This window comes from Natator depressus, chromosome 2 (genome assembly GCF_965152275.1).
Source record: "Natator depressus isolate rNatDep1 chromosome 2, rNatDep2.hap1, whole genome shotgun sequence".
Classification (NCBI taxonomy): Eukaryota; Metazoa; Chordata; order Testudines; family Cheloniidae; genus Natator; species Natator depressus.
The window spans coordinates 128,751,589-128,768,281 of NC_134235.1; the positions used below are offsets into that span (position 1 = coordinate 128,751,589).

Here is a 16,693-nt window from a genome sequence, read left to right on the forward strand (position 1 = left end):
TTTTTTCCACATCCTCTGTCACTAGGTTGCCTCCCTCATTCAGTAAGGGGCCCACACTTTCCTTGGCTTTCTTCTTGTTGCCAACATACCTGAAGAAACCCTTCTTGTTACTCTTAACATCCCTCGCTAGCTGCAACTCCAGGTGTGATTTAGCCTTCCTGATTTCATTCCTACATGCCCGAGCAATATTTATATACTCATCCCTGGTCATATGTCCAATCTTCCACTTCTTGTAAGCTTCTTTTTTGTGTTTAAGATCAGCAAGGATTTCACTGTTAAGCCAAGCCTGCCATATTTACTATTCTTTCTACATATCGGGATGGTTTGTCCCTGTAACCACAATAAGGATTCTTTAAAATACAGCCAGCTCTCCTGGACTCCTTTCCCCCTCATGTTATTCTCCCAGGGTATCCTGCCCATCAGTTCCCGGAGGGAGTCAAAGTCTGCTTTTCTGAAGTCCAGGGTCCGTATTCTGCTGCTTTCCTTTCTTCCTTGTGTCAGGATCCTGAACTCAACCATCTCATGTTCACTGCTTCCCAGGTTCCCATCCACTTTTGCTTCCCCTACTAATTCTTCCCGGTTTGTGAGCAGCAGGTCAAGAAGAGCTCCGCCCCTATTTGGTTCCTCCAGCACTTGCACCAGGAAATTGTCCCCTACAGTTTCCAAAAACTTCCTGGATTGTCTGTGCACCGCTGTATTGCTCTCCCAGCAGATATCAGGATGATTGAAGTCGCCCATGAGAACCAGGGCGTGCGATCTAGTAGCTTCTGTGAGTTGCCGGAAGAAAGCCTCGTCCACCTCAACCCCCTGGTCCGGTGGTCTATAGCAGACTCCCACCACGACATCACCCTTGTTGCTCACACTTCTAAACTTAATCCAGAGACTCTCAGGTATTTCTGCAGTTTCATATTTGCTGTATCTAATCTGAGCTGTGTATGCCTTTTGTATCTTGAGGAACATGATGAATGGTGTTCTCAAAGGAAACAAGTCTCCATTTTCTTAAGGAAGCCAACATTATATATATATATATTGGGATGTGGACATTAAGAAGGCTTCAGGCTTTCATCAAAACCAGTGCCAAAAAAACCTTGCAAACACTGTTTTGTCAAAAGAGGGTAAAAAAGCCATAAAGTTACAGGGCTGTGTTGCAATTCTCAATATGATATTTTGGATTTTTTTTTAAAGGAAACCGTCTTTTAAATAGAAGAATTTTGAACATAACTTATATGATAAAATATAAACAAATGGAAAAAACATGAACTTTTGTGATATTGAACAATGTATTGCTAATGCTGTTATACAATCCATGTAACTAGAAGTCTCCATTTCGACTTGACAGCTCTCAGACTAAAGTCAGTGGAAAAAGCTCATGGATTTAAAGGCAACAGGATCAGGCCCTTAATGAGTAGGTCATCGTTTAAACCTGTACTGCCAAAGCATCAGCATTTTACATTTTCATATATGATCCATTCTCCATTTCACCTTTTTTTCATCAGTCTTTTTGGTTTCCACATGCCATTCTCTCAACCTGCTTTACCTTGATTTTTAATGTGTGTGTGACAGGTCTATTATTTTTAGTTCTTTGTAGTACCATCACTTTAAATTTTAAACCTAATGCTGTACATTTAGCCCCATGAAACAATGCAGCTGTATTTCTGTTTCTGAGACTTAACTTTTAATAGAAATGACACTGTTTTAATACAATCCATTATCATTTTCAAGCTTCTAAACATAGATATGTGATACGTAATTTATTTGAGTTGTCTTTTTAAATTGTCCTTGGGAACAATTATTGGCTGCTCAATCAGCAAATATTCTTTCAGAGGGCAAAGATGGAGAGGGATTAACTGCTGTTCTTTCAATTAATGGAGAAGCTTTTACTTTATTGTAGTGGTAAGGCAAAGCAAATATCGTCAGTCTTCTGAAAGTAAGAAGTGTGTAGGCTTACCAGTCTTCAGAGACTTAAGTTTTCTTAATTTGCTACAGATGAATTACATATATTTATATATAGATACTGAATGAGGACTGAAAAGCTCTGGATTCATCTTTGACACATATGTCCTTTGTGATGCTGGGTAAGTCTCTAAAGTATTTCTGTGCTGCAATTGTAGTGTGTGGTTGCACCGCATATAGGCATATCTGAGCTAACTTTAATCTAGATAGCTCAGGCACCACTAGCAGTGAAGTTACAGCCGCAAAAGCTTCAGCATGGGCTACACAAGCCCACCCAGGATATGTATTCAAGCAGCTAGCCTGCGCGGAAGTCAGTGCTGCTGTGGCTTCACTTGATTGGTACCACTACAACTGGAGTGTAGATATAGCCTTAATCTCTAAAAGCCTGATCCAATGGCCATTGAAGTCAGTGGGAGTCTTTCCATTTACTGCAATGCACTTGGGATCAGATTGTGAGTTCCCCATACCTCCCTACTTCCCAGGAGTGCTATGAGGCTAAAGTCATTAATGTTTGTGAGATCCTCAGACAATACAACACTGGGGTTCATAGAAGTACCTATATAGATATATTTATTACATATATCACAGACTGATAGTTGTTTGCCAGTGCTTAATTTGTAATGAAAGAGGTGCCAAGACTCAAGCAATTTTTTAAAAATTTCTTTCATAACTGATGCAGAAATCCCAGAGGTTCTGGGGCTATGAACTCCCAAGCTTAGAGGTGCCAGGGCTCAACCCTGGCAAACCCTGGTACAAATTATGCACTGCTGTCTTCCCTTTGAGCTAGTGGTGTTGTCGGCTGTTGCACACTTAGTTGTCCTCACTGAACTCGATCTTTTTTAATGTTGCAATGTTTCTTTCATTGTTGTAAATGAAAGGAGCAGTCTGATCTCTGCAGACAATTTTATATTAATCACTGATCTCTTATTCATGAATATGCAGATTTTCTATTTCCCTAGACATACTGGTCATGACTTTTCTGATGGAAGGTAAAAACTGAATCAAGTAATTTCACATTCCCTTAAAACACTGTAGAACTGGTAGGCAGTAGGCTATGTGTTAATGTCACATGCACTTGGTGCTTGTGCCTGTTTAAAGGTTGTGGGAGTTCTATATTAGCAACATAGAAGAAAAGTCATTTTCTTATATAAGAGTTTTGCTACTAATGCACTAATATCAGCCCTAGATCATACATGACCAAGAGCAGCATGCAGCTGCCCAGGAACAAATGCATCGCTCCTTGGATAGCAGTGTGAAACACTACTCAAATTTACCCTTTTGGTTCCAACAGGACATTCCAGTAGTCCAGCAATCACTGGACCCTAGAGACATTCTGACAATATTCCCTTTCCCCTGGTTTTGTCCCCTATATATGCGGTAGTTCTTAAGCCATCCAGGCTTCCCCACTACAGAGGGATAATTTTCAGCTGACCAGATCCATTGGATTTCCAGCCTCTTGTCAGAACAGCACAAAGAGGTCATGGCAAAAAAAGAATCAGCATTCATAGGAGACCCCTGTTAAAATTCTTGTAACAAATGGAAGGGATGGGTGGGATAATTTTGTTTCTGCTAATGGAATGTAAGCCCTCTCATGTCACTTCTTAATTATCCCTGCCAGAGATTGTTATCCCAATAAAGTAAAAACCAGCAGGATCTTTTTAAAGGGGAAAAGGCAAAATGCCACATTTATTGTGAATACAGAAAGAATCATAGTAAGCAGTTAGTTATAGCTATAACATTCCATTCAATTTCATATTTATTCAGACATTCATTCATACACACACACACACACACACACACACACACACACAGAGGTTCTGCAAGGTTGTTATCATAGTTACCAGCCTTAGAGTTGATCATACCAAGCCACTGGCCAGGTGGCTTGGACACGAGGAAGGAGCAGGGCCTTGTCAGATGCACATCTGATGCTCCTGGAAGTTGGTTTACAGAATCAGACCCCAAAGTTCTCAGTTTCTGGAGTCCATTTTTATAGGAATGTATTCCTATGCCAGTCTATGGGAATTGCTTCATCATGCTGTTGCTGAATCAATCAGCAGACGGCACATTCCTGACGGCTCTGTGTTGTTCTTCGGTTCTCCCATCCTTGAGGCTGTTGGGTAGATTCCAGTCTGCCCTCCGGGGTCCTCTGGTTGTTTCCACTTGATGCCTTCTTCGGCCGATGGACACTGGATTCTTAGGCTGGCACTTCCCTGATCATTCAGTTATTATCCACACCAAGCATCCATCCACATACATCCTCTATCTCTATTTTAATCACAATTGTTAACAAAGTGAGATAAATACAACAAAAGGGCAGGGAGTCTCTGTGTGCTGTTTCTGTTGTTACAAAGTATTGCTTTGAGAACAGACTCTGTCTTAGGATGTACTAACACAATTAGCAGCTTGCAAGTTTCACACAGAGAGGGAGAGAAACAGTACCAAAAACCAAGAGACCTCTTAATTAGTAATACCCTGGAATTTAAACTATGGGGAATCAAACTCATTTGTGATTTTAATATAGAACTTCTTTAATATGATCCAACAAGATGACTTCTCCTTGGTTCTGATAAAAGTACTTTTGAAGAACAATGTTTTTGCCTTTGGAGTATACTTCACTATGTTTCAGATATTTTCAAAATAAGTTTCTCTGGGGAGTGTGACATTACTCTCTGATTAGTACAGGACAGCTTTCTAATGTGCCTAGGAGGAGTTTAAATACCTTTGTTTGCTTTACTGTAAAACAGAATTAAAAATGTAAAGAATGTCCTCTCTGTTTATGGTAAAAATGGAAAATGAAACAGGGCTTCCCACAGCTAGAATGCAAAGTGTAGATTTCTGCAGGCAAATTCCTCAGAGGTAAAGGAAAACACTTGTTCTTCTCTGATTACATCCCTCTTTGTGAAGGATGACTTCCTGGCAGAGGCACACTCACTTCCTATAACAATAGCTAGTGGATATTGTTCCCTGTCATGTGACTGAGGCCAGTCATCATTTCTTCACGTAACTGGGGCAGGAAAATAAAAAACGTCTGTGTAATTTCTTTATTTCCGGATAGTGGGTTTTTGGGCCGGTGTATGGGGCCAAACTTCACATCCCTTACTCACCCTGAGTAGTTATTACACAAAAGAGTAGTGCTAGTGAACACTGGTCAGTTACATAATTGGACCCATAGATTGCTGAGTGGAATTAAGTAATCCCCCAGAGCTGTCTCAGTTGTACTAATTTGCAAATCCTGCACGCAGGACATGTAACGGTCTAGTTAACAGGAGAGAGTTCCTTGCCATACTGAACTGGGATATATCTATCTAGCTGTGACAGGGAGAATACTAGTAGACTCCTTTGTCAGTCTTTACTCCCTATTTCAACTTATGAATATCAAATATATTTATATTATTTATACACTCTGGGTGAAATCCTGCTCCCACTAAAGAGAATAGGAATTTTGCCACTGACTTCAATGGAATTAGGATCTCACCCTCAGTGTATTTTTCAGGAGCCAAGTATGAAATTTTCCAGCAAGCATATGCCATATGCATTTGTTTGCCAAGCATTGCTGTTTCCCTCCTCAATCACTGTTGTAATAGAGGATTTTTGCTTAAACGGGAAAAAAAAACAAGTTTAGAGATTTCCAGGAGCAAAAGTCTTTTGAAAAGCCCAGTTGAGCTTAAGCATGCTGTAGAGCAGCGGGGGAGTTCTGCGGGGTGTGACATCTGAGAGCCAATCTGCTAACCCCCTGCCCCAACCGACTGGGAGGTGCAGGATCTGATGAAGGGGGCAGCCCATGTCCCGCCATGCCTAAACTCTTATATTGCCACAGTCAAGCCACAGAGTTCTGTTCATTCCCTGCTGTCCACTCAAGAGATCTTCCTCATCCCCATTGAATGAGGTGGAGTGGATATTTTTGCTTATAGAGGAAAATAAATCTAACAGATTTCTAAGTGTTTCATTGTCTCCCTACTGTGGCACACGTGCCATTGCTACAGAGTTTACCACAGACAAAAAGAGATTTTTTGTGGGCGCCTCTTTTATAAATCACTGCTTTATTAATCGTGTTTTTTTTGCATAAGGAGGCCAGCTCCGAAGTTTAGCAGGTTTAAATTTTTCTTGATATTCATGAAGAAACTTTTCATATATTTCATAACCTACAAAATCCACCCAGTGGCTACTCAAAACTCCTGATATTACAATTTTTATATAGACAAGATGGCCATGAAAAAACAAGCAAAAACTTTGTTGTGAAAATCAAAGACAGCTAATGAGGCAGTAATGGTACTTGCTGACATAGAGGTCTTAGCAAGCAAGCTTTACAAATATTTCTGCAAGAAAATTAGCCTGCAGCAAAGTGCGTAGAAAAACAAATGCAGTTGTTAGTACAAATATTCATTACTTTCAAAGTTTGCCTTATTTGCCCTTGACCAAACTCTGCAGGTGTTACTGCTGCTGCTTTCTAGATAGGATGAAATATTGATGTTTAGATATAAAATTAAGTATAATTGTCTCTATCATGCTGTTAAATGATCTGCTAATGAAAATGAGTCATGAATCTGGTTTATTACTGTCAGTGTCTGGAGTAATGCATAAATATTGGAGAGGAGAACATTTACTGAAAATACATGAAGGTCCAATTGTCTACGGTAGACCACAAAAGCATACAACACAACAAAATGCATGTAATAAAATACACAGAAATGGCATAATGACATATGTATGCTGTATCCCTGTTAAAGATATATGCAAAGTACACTATGTGATGCTACTATAGGTTGGGTTTGAAAGTGTGCGTGACAACATTATTATGTAAAATTTTACGTCCGAGAAATAAGATTTGCATTCAGTTCTGAAACTGCTTGTTCTCATCTCGTGGCAATGAGTTCCATACTCTAGACCCATATCCTGTGAAAAGTTCCGTCTTCTGCACTGACAGGCCTCTCTGTGGTGGTGTTTTTTCAGTGTCGATAGTTTTTTGCTGCCATGACTATCTGGACATCCAATACCATTCAGGAGTCCATGCCCTCTGCAATTCATCCAGGGGTGACTTCAGCAAGGCATTGAGGAAACTGAATGTGCTACTGTTTACATTGGATGTAAAGGAGATCTTGCACTGAATATTATCTGCATTTTTCTGAAATTTCAACTTGTATCGCCTCACCAGCTTTCCCAAATGCTTCATATAGATGTTGGATAATGGGGAGGAGGGAGGGAGGACTAAGAACTGTGTGATGGATAAGCGGTGAAGCTTTGCTACAGAGTAACAGAAAGTGGCATTGCAAATGGGGGGGCTTTTTTTAAAAAAAAGACTGGTAAAGGAAGTTGTAATTCATCCATGCTGTGATATAGTGCTTGATCCTGGTAGGAAGGATGGGAAGGTGCTGCTTTTCTTCTTTCAAAGAAAAAGGGGAAGTAGGTGACGTGTTTCTGCCTTGGTTAGAAAGGTTAGAGATCTGCCTTGCATATCTCGGGATGCAATATGTGAAAAAGATTCACAATGAGACACACACAAAAAGTGTATCCATGTAGGAAATTTACATTAGATCTGGTTGAATGACAATTATTTTCCATGGGAAATATTTAAAAATATTTGTTTATTTTTTTTAATTTCCCACTACATTGTTTTTGACAAAAACAATCTGGTTTTGGCAAACAGTTTTCAATAAAAAAAATGAGTTTTCTGCTTTAAAAAAAGGAAAATTAACAAAAATAGGTCTTTGAAAGATAAAGGGAATATTTTATCCAAAAATGAACCAAAAAACCCCATATTTTTTTTTTACTGAAAATTCATTTTACTCAAGAAAACAACAATTTAATTTGAAACTTTTCTAGTTCTCATTTTTTTATGGAAGAGAGAATGTTTATCAACATGAAAATTTTAAACACACTGTTTTGGTTGAAAAGCCAATTTTCTTTTTTTAAAAAGCATTTTGATGTGGGAAAAATGTAATCAGCTTTGCTTAAAATGCTGTGGGGTTAATTCCTTTATTCATTCTCTAAACCTTTTATGATAACTCTTTTGTGATTTTATTTTTTTTAGTACTTATAGCAATAAAAGAGAAAAAAACCAGTTTCATATTGAATGTTCTGGGAATTTGGTGACTAAAATTAGAGAAATTTCATTTCTTGAAATGAAGGGCTTAGATATGTTTAGGTCTTCCAAGTCCTGAGGCCCAGGGATGCAGCTGCTGAGCTTGTTTCTAGTGCTAGAGGAGGTGCTCCTCACTTTTTACTCCTGATGGGAGAAGGGAAGAATGGAGTTTCATTGTCTTTCGAGTGTTGCTCATTGATGGAGGGAGAATTTATATCCCTATACTGGTATGGCACAGATCAACAGGTGACACTGTTACAAGCTTTCTGCATCATTTTTCTTAGCAGGTTTTTGTCTTGGGAAGACATGTTGCGATGGTGTTAGCTTTTGGTTCAACAAGGTTCTGGATAGAATGAGTTGTGTGAGCAGTATTGTTTGCTCTCAGCTTTGTGTCTGATTACAGTCAATACTTGAAGCAGAGTTGCAGAGGAAGCAGTAATAGTTGGGGTGCAGCTCCTTGATATTTTTAGTCATCAGGTTAAGTGGAATAGATATCCAGTGTTTACATCAGCTTGTGGGATTACATTTGTGGTACTTGCGGCAAAGTGAAACAGGTCAAAGCAATATGACTGTGTATCACAGAATATCAGGGTTGGAAGGGACCTCAGGAGGTCATCTAGTCCAACCCCCTGCTCAAAGCAGGAATAATCCCCAATTTTTGGCCCAGATCCCTAAATGGCCCCCTCAAGGATTGAACTCACAACCCTGGGTTTAGCAGGCCAATGCTCAAACCACTGAGCTATCCCTCCCCCAATACTGTATCTATTCAGTATTCTAAAGAAGGCAGGTACAAGATAACAAAAATGCATGAAGAGAAGGTATAAGGCTAAATTTCACAGGAGAATGAAACAATGCATCAGGACAGAGATTCTTTCCTGGCTGTTAGAAGGAAAGGGGCGGGGATAAGGAGTTTTGAAGGTTGGGTGCTTTCTTCTGTGCTGGAGCTTGCCCTATCTTCTTGTGGCCTTCTCCTGATCACTTTGATGTGCACTGTTCCCTGTACAAGTAAAAGTAGCCAAGGGTGAAATGCTTGCTCTCCCTTTCCACAGAAAGAGTTTGTTTTCCTTTTCTTTTCCCTCTAGCAGCAGTTTTCTCCTTGATCTGGAAATGTGGATTTTGGTCCAAAACTCCAGATGACAGTTTGTGTTCAGGTTCTATTTTCAATTCATCCCCAACTACAAGGTGGTTAAAAAGTCCATGTCTAGCTTCTGTCTAGTTAGTGTATTGTGTTTGACCATTAATTCAGGACACTCATACAGAATTAAATCTTTTTTAAGCAGAGCTCCAGCAGGCTGCTGGACACTCGAACACTTTGTTCACTAAATTGAGCAATGCTGGAATGCTCAGGTTACAGTTGGTGGGACACAGTTACATTATTCCTCCAATCACTTACAAACACAACAATATCTAATAAATATATTCTTCTGTAGTTTTCTGTTCCTAGTTCTCATGCAAAGCACCATCATTATTATAGTCTTGCAGACCTTCTGCCCTAGTTACAGTTTGTTCTTACTATGGTTATTTCAAAAGATTGCTTATTGTTAAGGAGGTTTGGGTTTCCTCTGAATTACTATTATTTGAAGGCATTTTATTGACAACTGTTTTCTTCGTGGTTTTGTTCAACTGTTTCCCTTGCTTATTTTCAGTTCTGGTGTCTGAATCACCAAAAATGGAAGGCAGAAAGTATTTTTCTTGCTGATTCTGGCTTTTGTGTGTTTTACTGCCAAGGTACATCCAAAGTTCCTGTAAAATCAGTTTGATCTTTTTTGCCATCAGATCTTCATTTGCACTCTTGAGTCCCTCAATATTTTAACACCTTGTCAGTTGTCTCTTTTGTAAATCTGACAGTTTCTTTCTTGCACCTTCAGGAGTTTTCTCAAACGCTTTTTCAGTCTGCAGCTGCTTGAAGTCTTGATGTAGCTTTATCAAAGCCCCTTTCACCACCTTCACTTTGACTTCTTACAGTTTCCTCTTTTTAGAATCACTTTTGTACATTCTTCTTTGGCACAAAATATATTCTAGATCAGTGGTTTTCAATCTGGAGGCCCACTAACTATGTCTAAGATTTCCAAAGGGGTCTGCACTTCCATTTGAAGTTTTTTTTTAGGGGTCCACAAATGAACAAAGTTTGAAAACCACTGTTCTAGATAATACTGTTGGAATGCCTGAGAGATCACTTTCTCCTTTTCTCCTTTTACTGCTTTCAGAGCACTGCAGTTCCAACAGGCTGGAAGCTGTCTTCCAGGTATGTATGTGTTCAGCTTCCCCCAAGTCAATGTTGTTTTCTTGTGCAGCCATTGCCTACCAACTTGAAGTTCTCACATATTGGCTATATGTAGGGTGACCAGATGTCACAATTTTATAGGGACAGTTCCGCTATTTGGGGCTTTGTCTTATATAGGCACCTATTACCCCCCACCCCATCCCGATTTTTCACACTTGCTGTCTGGTCACCCTATTTGTCTCCCTCATACATGGTGGATGAATTTTCTTTTCCCTGTATTGGGTGGGAATTGGTCCATTTGGTCACAAATTGTGTCAATAACCATTTTTCCCCTTTCCATATTTATAGAATTCCATTTCAAATGGTGGGCAAACTGATTATCTTTCACAGTGTTGAGACCCACTCTTGCATTTTGAGATTTGGCCTGTAGGCTATGCACATTTGCAAGCCTTTTTAATAAACACAACTTGTACATAGTTTTCCATGCCTATGGCATATAATGACATTACTTCCATAGCCTGCCTAGTGTCCAAAAGTTTATCTGGCGTAATCTGTGTCACTTACATTGAAGTAGGGTATAGTTGAAGAGCAACTCGTGTTATTTTGAATTCCCAGTTTCAATCAATAGATACTGTTTAATCTGTTTGCTTGCTCCACCATTGAGCAACTGTGTCAACCTTGTGGATTAGGAAAGTAGAAAAAACAAATGTCATGTACCTCTTTGAAATGTGTTTTGTTGTGTATAATTGTTGTTTTTAATTGTGACTTTTTACTGTTTTTCAGACACTTTGCTTATTTTTTCCTCTTTATATCTGTGCTTCTTTTTTACAGTATATGACTTTCCCGCTAAGGCAGAAAAAATGAATGGTATTAGCTGAATTGTTTGTTTTGGGGGGAGAGAGAGAGGATAACAGTTTGCATAAGATATAAAATTGAGGCCATGAACACTTGAAGTAACAAGATTCCATGATATTTTTCACAAGAGTAGAGTTGACTTCCCTGGTTTCTTAGTTTAATTCCAATTTGGATCTATTAAAATTCCTCCTGTGGTTACTGTTGGAAATGCTACTTTTCATTTCCTTTCCAGCAACCTTGACTAGCATTACTGGGACAGAACAGCTACTAAAAAAACAAGGAGTACTTGTGGCACCTAGAGACTAACAAATTTATTTGGGCATAAGCTTTCATGGGCTAAAACCCACATCATCGGATGCATGCAGTGGAATGTACAGTAGGGAGATATATATACACAGAGAACATGAAAAAATGGGTGTTGCCATACCAATTGTAACAAGACTAATCAATTAAGGTGGACTATTATCAGCAGGAGAAAAAAAAACTTTTTTGTAGTGATAATCAGGATGGCCCATTTCAAATAGTTGACAAGAAGGTGTGAGTAACAGTAGGGAAAAAATTAGCATGGGGAAATAGTTTTCACTTTGTGTAATGACCCATCCACTCCCAGTCTTTATTCAAGCCTAATTTAATGGTGTACAGTTTGCAAATTAATTTCAATTCTGCAGTTTCTCGTTGGAGTCTGTTTCTGAAGTTTTTTTGTTGGAGAATAGTGACCAGGGAGGTTGAAGTATTCTCCGACTGGTTTTTGAATGTTATAATTCTTGATGTCTCATTGGTGTCCATTTATTCTTTGTGTTGAGATTGTCTGGTTTGGCCAATGTACATGGCAGAAGGGCATTGCTGGCACATGATGGAATATATAACATTGGTAGATGTGCAGGTGAATGAGCCTCTTATGATGTGGCTGATGTGATTAGGTCCTATGTTGGTATCCCTTGAATAGATATGTGGACAGAGTTGGCAACAGGCTTTGTTGCAAGGATAGGTTCCTGGGTTAGTGTTTTTGTTGTGTGGTGTGTGGTTTCTGGAGAGTATTTGCTTCAGGTTGGGGGGCTGTCTGTAAGTGAGGACTGGCCTGTCTCTCAAGATCTGTGAGAGTGAGGGATCGTCGTTCAGGATAGGTTGTAGATCCTTGATGATGCACTGGAGAGGTTTTAGTTGGAGGCTGAAGGTGACGGCCAGTAGCATTCTGTTACTTTCTTTGTTGGGACTGTCCTGGAGTAGGTGACTTCTGGGTATTCTTCTGGCTCTGTCAATCTGTTTCTTCATTTCAGCAGGTGGGTAATGTAGTTTTAAGAAAGCTTGATAGAGATCTTGTAGCTGTTTATCTCTGTCTGAGGGACTGGAGCAAATGCAAATGTATCTTAGAGCTTGGCTGTAGACAATGGATCGTGCAATGTGGTCTGCTGTTACATTTTAGTTTCAGATTAATGATTCCGACAATGGAAGTCACAAAAAACAATTCCCATCTATTACTACAGTTGTCTGCTATTCTAAGTATAGTGAAAAATAGTGGTAAACTCAGATACCATGGAGAGGTGGCTGTATAGTACATTTACAATACAAAGTAATTGTTTGGCCTTTAGAATGAAAGATTTTAATTTATATACATATACATTTCATTACATTTGTCTTAATGTAAGTTATGGCTATAATTCTCAAATGTGGATGTCTAAAAATAGGCATCTGGATCCATATTTAGGTTTTTAAATAAGTGGGCTGATTTTTCAGAAGTGATGAGTACCCTCAGCTCCCACTGAGCTTTGATACAATTTAATATTCCCTAATTAGTTTTCATGTACTGCAAAAGGAATTATATTAGTTGGAGAAACACATGAAAGAAATTAAACCAATATGATGTTCTGAAATTAATGCAGCAGTATAATATAACTCCAGAAACAAGAAAAATGGCATTTTTGAAACCTTTTAAAATAATTTTAGAATTTGATTTTTTTATCAAAATTAGCAAGGAATACTTAGCATCAGAAAATGCGAAAAGTAGTAAAGGAAAAGTGTCGAGCAAAAATGGAACACCTGATTTGTTCTGAAGATGTAGAGGTGTAATTAAATAGATAATTCTATTATCTCATAGCAAATGGGAGTCTGGAGGAGAGAGCAGAGTGCTGAGATGATCTGCCTTAAGAATCCTGTTGCTGTTCTTTGACATAAATGTAGCTTTTAAAAGGTCAGCAGTTATTTTTTAGTTACAGAGAATCGCAGCAGTCATAAATATGTGTATCACTGTAGTTAACTCTGAATCCTATAGGAGGGAGAAATGGCATTTCTGCAGCAACAGATGGAAAATGGCATCTATTTAACTATGACTGTTTGAGTAGCATTGAAGAGTTCAGGCAAACACTGAGGCAGCAGACTGTCTTAATGATCTTAAGGGATGTGCCCTCAAAAGAAGCATGGTATACCTCCCCTTTTCTAAAGCTATTTATAGATTTAGAGTTGTAATTTATACAGTAGCCAAAGAAAGATCCCAATGAGAAAATATTTTTAGGGATATTTTTTTTAATTTAGGGTTAGGTCATACATAAGTTTTCTGGCAGGGACCAAGTGAAAATGAAGCATGCAGGCTTTTGCTTGCAATTGAATTGGTCTGTGAATTGTCTTTTTGGCAACAGAGTTGAGGGCTTATTAGTGGTGAATGCTGCAGAACAGTTATCTCCTAGGTCTTGCATTCAATGCTCCTGTTAATACTGGAACAATACTCTTTTTCTCAGATGCATCACATTGTTGACTCATTCAGTCTGTGATCCAGTGGAACCTCCAGATCCTTTCTCAGCAGTATTACAACCTAGCCAGTTATTCCCCATTTTGTATTTGGTATTTCCTTCCTAAAAGGTAGTACTTAGTGCTTGTCTGTGTTTCATCATGTGGATTTTAGACCAGTTCTCCCATCTATAAATGTCCTTTTTGGTTCTAATCCTGTCCTCCACAGTGTTTGCAAACCCACCTAACCTGGTGTAATCTGCAGATTTTATAAATTTATTCTCCACTCCATTAAACAAGTCATAAATGAAAATATTGAATAGTTCAAGATCCAGGATGGACCTCAGTGGGACCTCATGTGATACATCTCCTAGTTGGGCAGTGAGCAATTTATAGCTACTGAGTACAATCTTTGAACTGCTTATGCACCCACTTTATAGTAATTTCATATCTAGATCAATTTTTTTTCTAGTTTGCTTATGACAATGTCATGCAGGACAGTGTTCAAGCCTTACTAAAATCAAGATATAGCCCATCTACTGTTTCCCTCTTATCCAATAGGGCAGTAACTCTATCAAAGAAGGAAACTAAGTTGGTTTGGCATTATTGGTTCTTGACAAAGCCATGTTGGCTATTATACATCTCCCTATTATCCTTGAAGTGCTTACAAACTGATTGTTTAATAATTTGTTTCAGTATATTTCCAGGTATCAAAGTTATGTTCCTTGTTCTAGAATTCCCCAAGTTCTGTTAGTTTCCCTAATAAAAGTTAAGTACTATGTTTGCCCTTTTCCAGTCCTTCAGGACCTCACCTGTCCTCCATGAGTTCTTGAAGATAATAGCTAGTGGTTCCAAGATTGCTTCAGCTAGTTCCCTAAGTCCCTGAGGTGAATTTTGCCATTTTAAATATGATTTAGTTCTCAGTCACCCTCTCAAACGCCTTCCACATGCTTCCTTCAGCACACATAGTCACAGTCACTTGAATATATTACTGCCAACTGAGGAAAATATTGTGTGAGTAAGAACTAGAGCTGATCAAAATTTGGAATATTTATCCTGCAGGAAATTGACTCTTCAACACTTGTTTCCATCCCAGAAGAAAAAAGTTGAAATATAGATTCTGAAAAAATTCAATTCAGAAATGTTCAAACATTTCATTTGGGCATTTTTGTTCTAAATAAAATGTTTCAACCATTAAACATGATACTGCATATCTATTGCCTAATGGGAGTTGTAGTTTGGGCCCCCGTGGTTTCATATGATAGATTCAGTCCTTCAGGAAACTCTATCAAGATGCAATGTGGACCCACCTGATCAAACTGCATGGATCATCAGGGAGCCACATGATTCTGGGTACATCCTAGAAGACATATGCTTAGTTTCAGGAGAAATAGGTACCTGAACTACAATTACCCAATCTGCTAGGAAAATGCAGGGATTATGTTTTTATTTATTTTAACTCATTCAAAGCAAAATATTTCAGGTTAATTCACTAAAATAAAATATTCTAATTTGCGTTGTCCTCACCCAGTACAAAATATTTTATTTTGATTTTCCTGAACAAAACTTGAAAAAAAAATGACAAAATTTGAAATTCCCCATGGAAAATTTTAATATTGGGGAAACTGTGTTTTCTGTCTTTTTTTTTTTTCTTTTGCTTTTGACAGAGAATTCCTGATCAGCTTTAGTTATAACTTAAGGTAAATTCTCCTTTGGGGTAGAAATCTCCCATCAGGATGGTAACACATTCTGGTGACCATGGCAGTAACTGTTCTCTTATGAATTCAAGGAGTTCATCCCAAAGCAGAATGTTATGTAAATGCTTTGTCTATATATAAATAGTAGGGCTGTCAATTAATCACATTAACAAATTAACTCAAAAATTAATCACAGTTTTAATTGCACTGTTAAACAATAGAATACTAATTGAAATGTATTAAACATTTTGGATGTTTTTCTACATTTTCAAATACATTTATTTCAATTACAACACAATATAAAGTGTACAGTACTCACCTGATAAACAAAAGAAATAGTATTTTTCAATTCACCTCATAAAAGCACCATAAATAGTATTCTATTATTGTTTAACAGCACGATTAATCACGTGATTAATAGCGATTATTTTTTTCAATCATTTGACAACCCTAATAAATAGTTTTAGATAAGATTCCAGTAGATGGTGCTTGACAATATGTAGCAAAGTTTCTGCACTTTATAGGATCAATAAATCTTCTTGTTGTGCACTTGGGGCTTCCTGGCTGCAGCTCTTTATGTCAGTTCTTATTATCCTGGCAGAACCAAAAGGTTTTTTTTGTTTTTTTTTCAATTGCTTTAATTCTTCATTATGTCTGACCTGAGACACTGAGTAACTTCAGCAATGACTTTGAGCAACTTTCCATTCCCTGCTGCAGTGAAGGCAGGCATACCTATGAAAAGTGGAGCTTCTTCAGAGCCTCAGTGACAAACTATGAAGTAGCTGAAAGTCTGGACAAAGAAAGTATGGCAGTCTGAGTGGCTGCATTGAATACAGCAATGGATAGTAACTACATCCTAATTTGCCAGCCCTTGAGACTGTGTCTGTCCAAAAGTTAGTTACTAGACATTCACGCCTAAAATATTGTGCTGTAAAAGAATCTGTAACCCAATGTGATGCTCATGAATACCGATTGGGATCAGAGTTTTCACAAAATGGTCATCCTGTATTTGCCTCTAGGGCACTATATCCAACAGAACAAAACTGTGCTCAAATAGAGAAGGAATGCTTAGCCACTGTGGTTCATGCACCAAGCATGACCAGGGTCTCCTGGGGTGTAGTTGTACATAGATACAGAAAAAAAACTTTGGAATAAATTTGTTAT

The 16,693-nt window shown here is 38.3% G+C and overlaps 1 protein-coding gene across 6 annotated transcripts in view; it reads left to right on the forward strand.

The window, feature by feature from the left end:
* Positions 1-16,693, forward strand: part of CDH18 (cadherin 18) — an 845,073-nt gene that overhangs the window by 199,733 nt on the left and 628,647 nt on the right. Inside the window, exon 1 of one of the 6 annotated variants that reach the window (XM_074944998.1) lies at positions 10,260-10,277. The exons of the other annotated variants lie outside the window; for them this stretch is intronic. The gene's annotated coding sequence lies outside the window, so the exon portion shown is untranslated. Of the gene's footprint in view, positions 1-10,259; positions 10,278-16,693 lie in introns of those variants that run through there. 6 annotated transcript variants of the gene reach the window in all.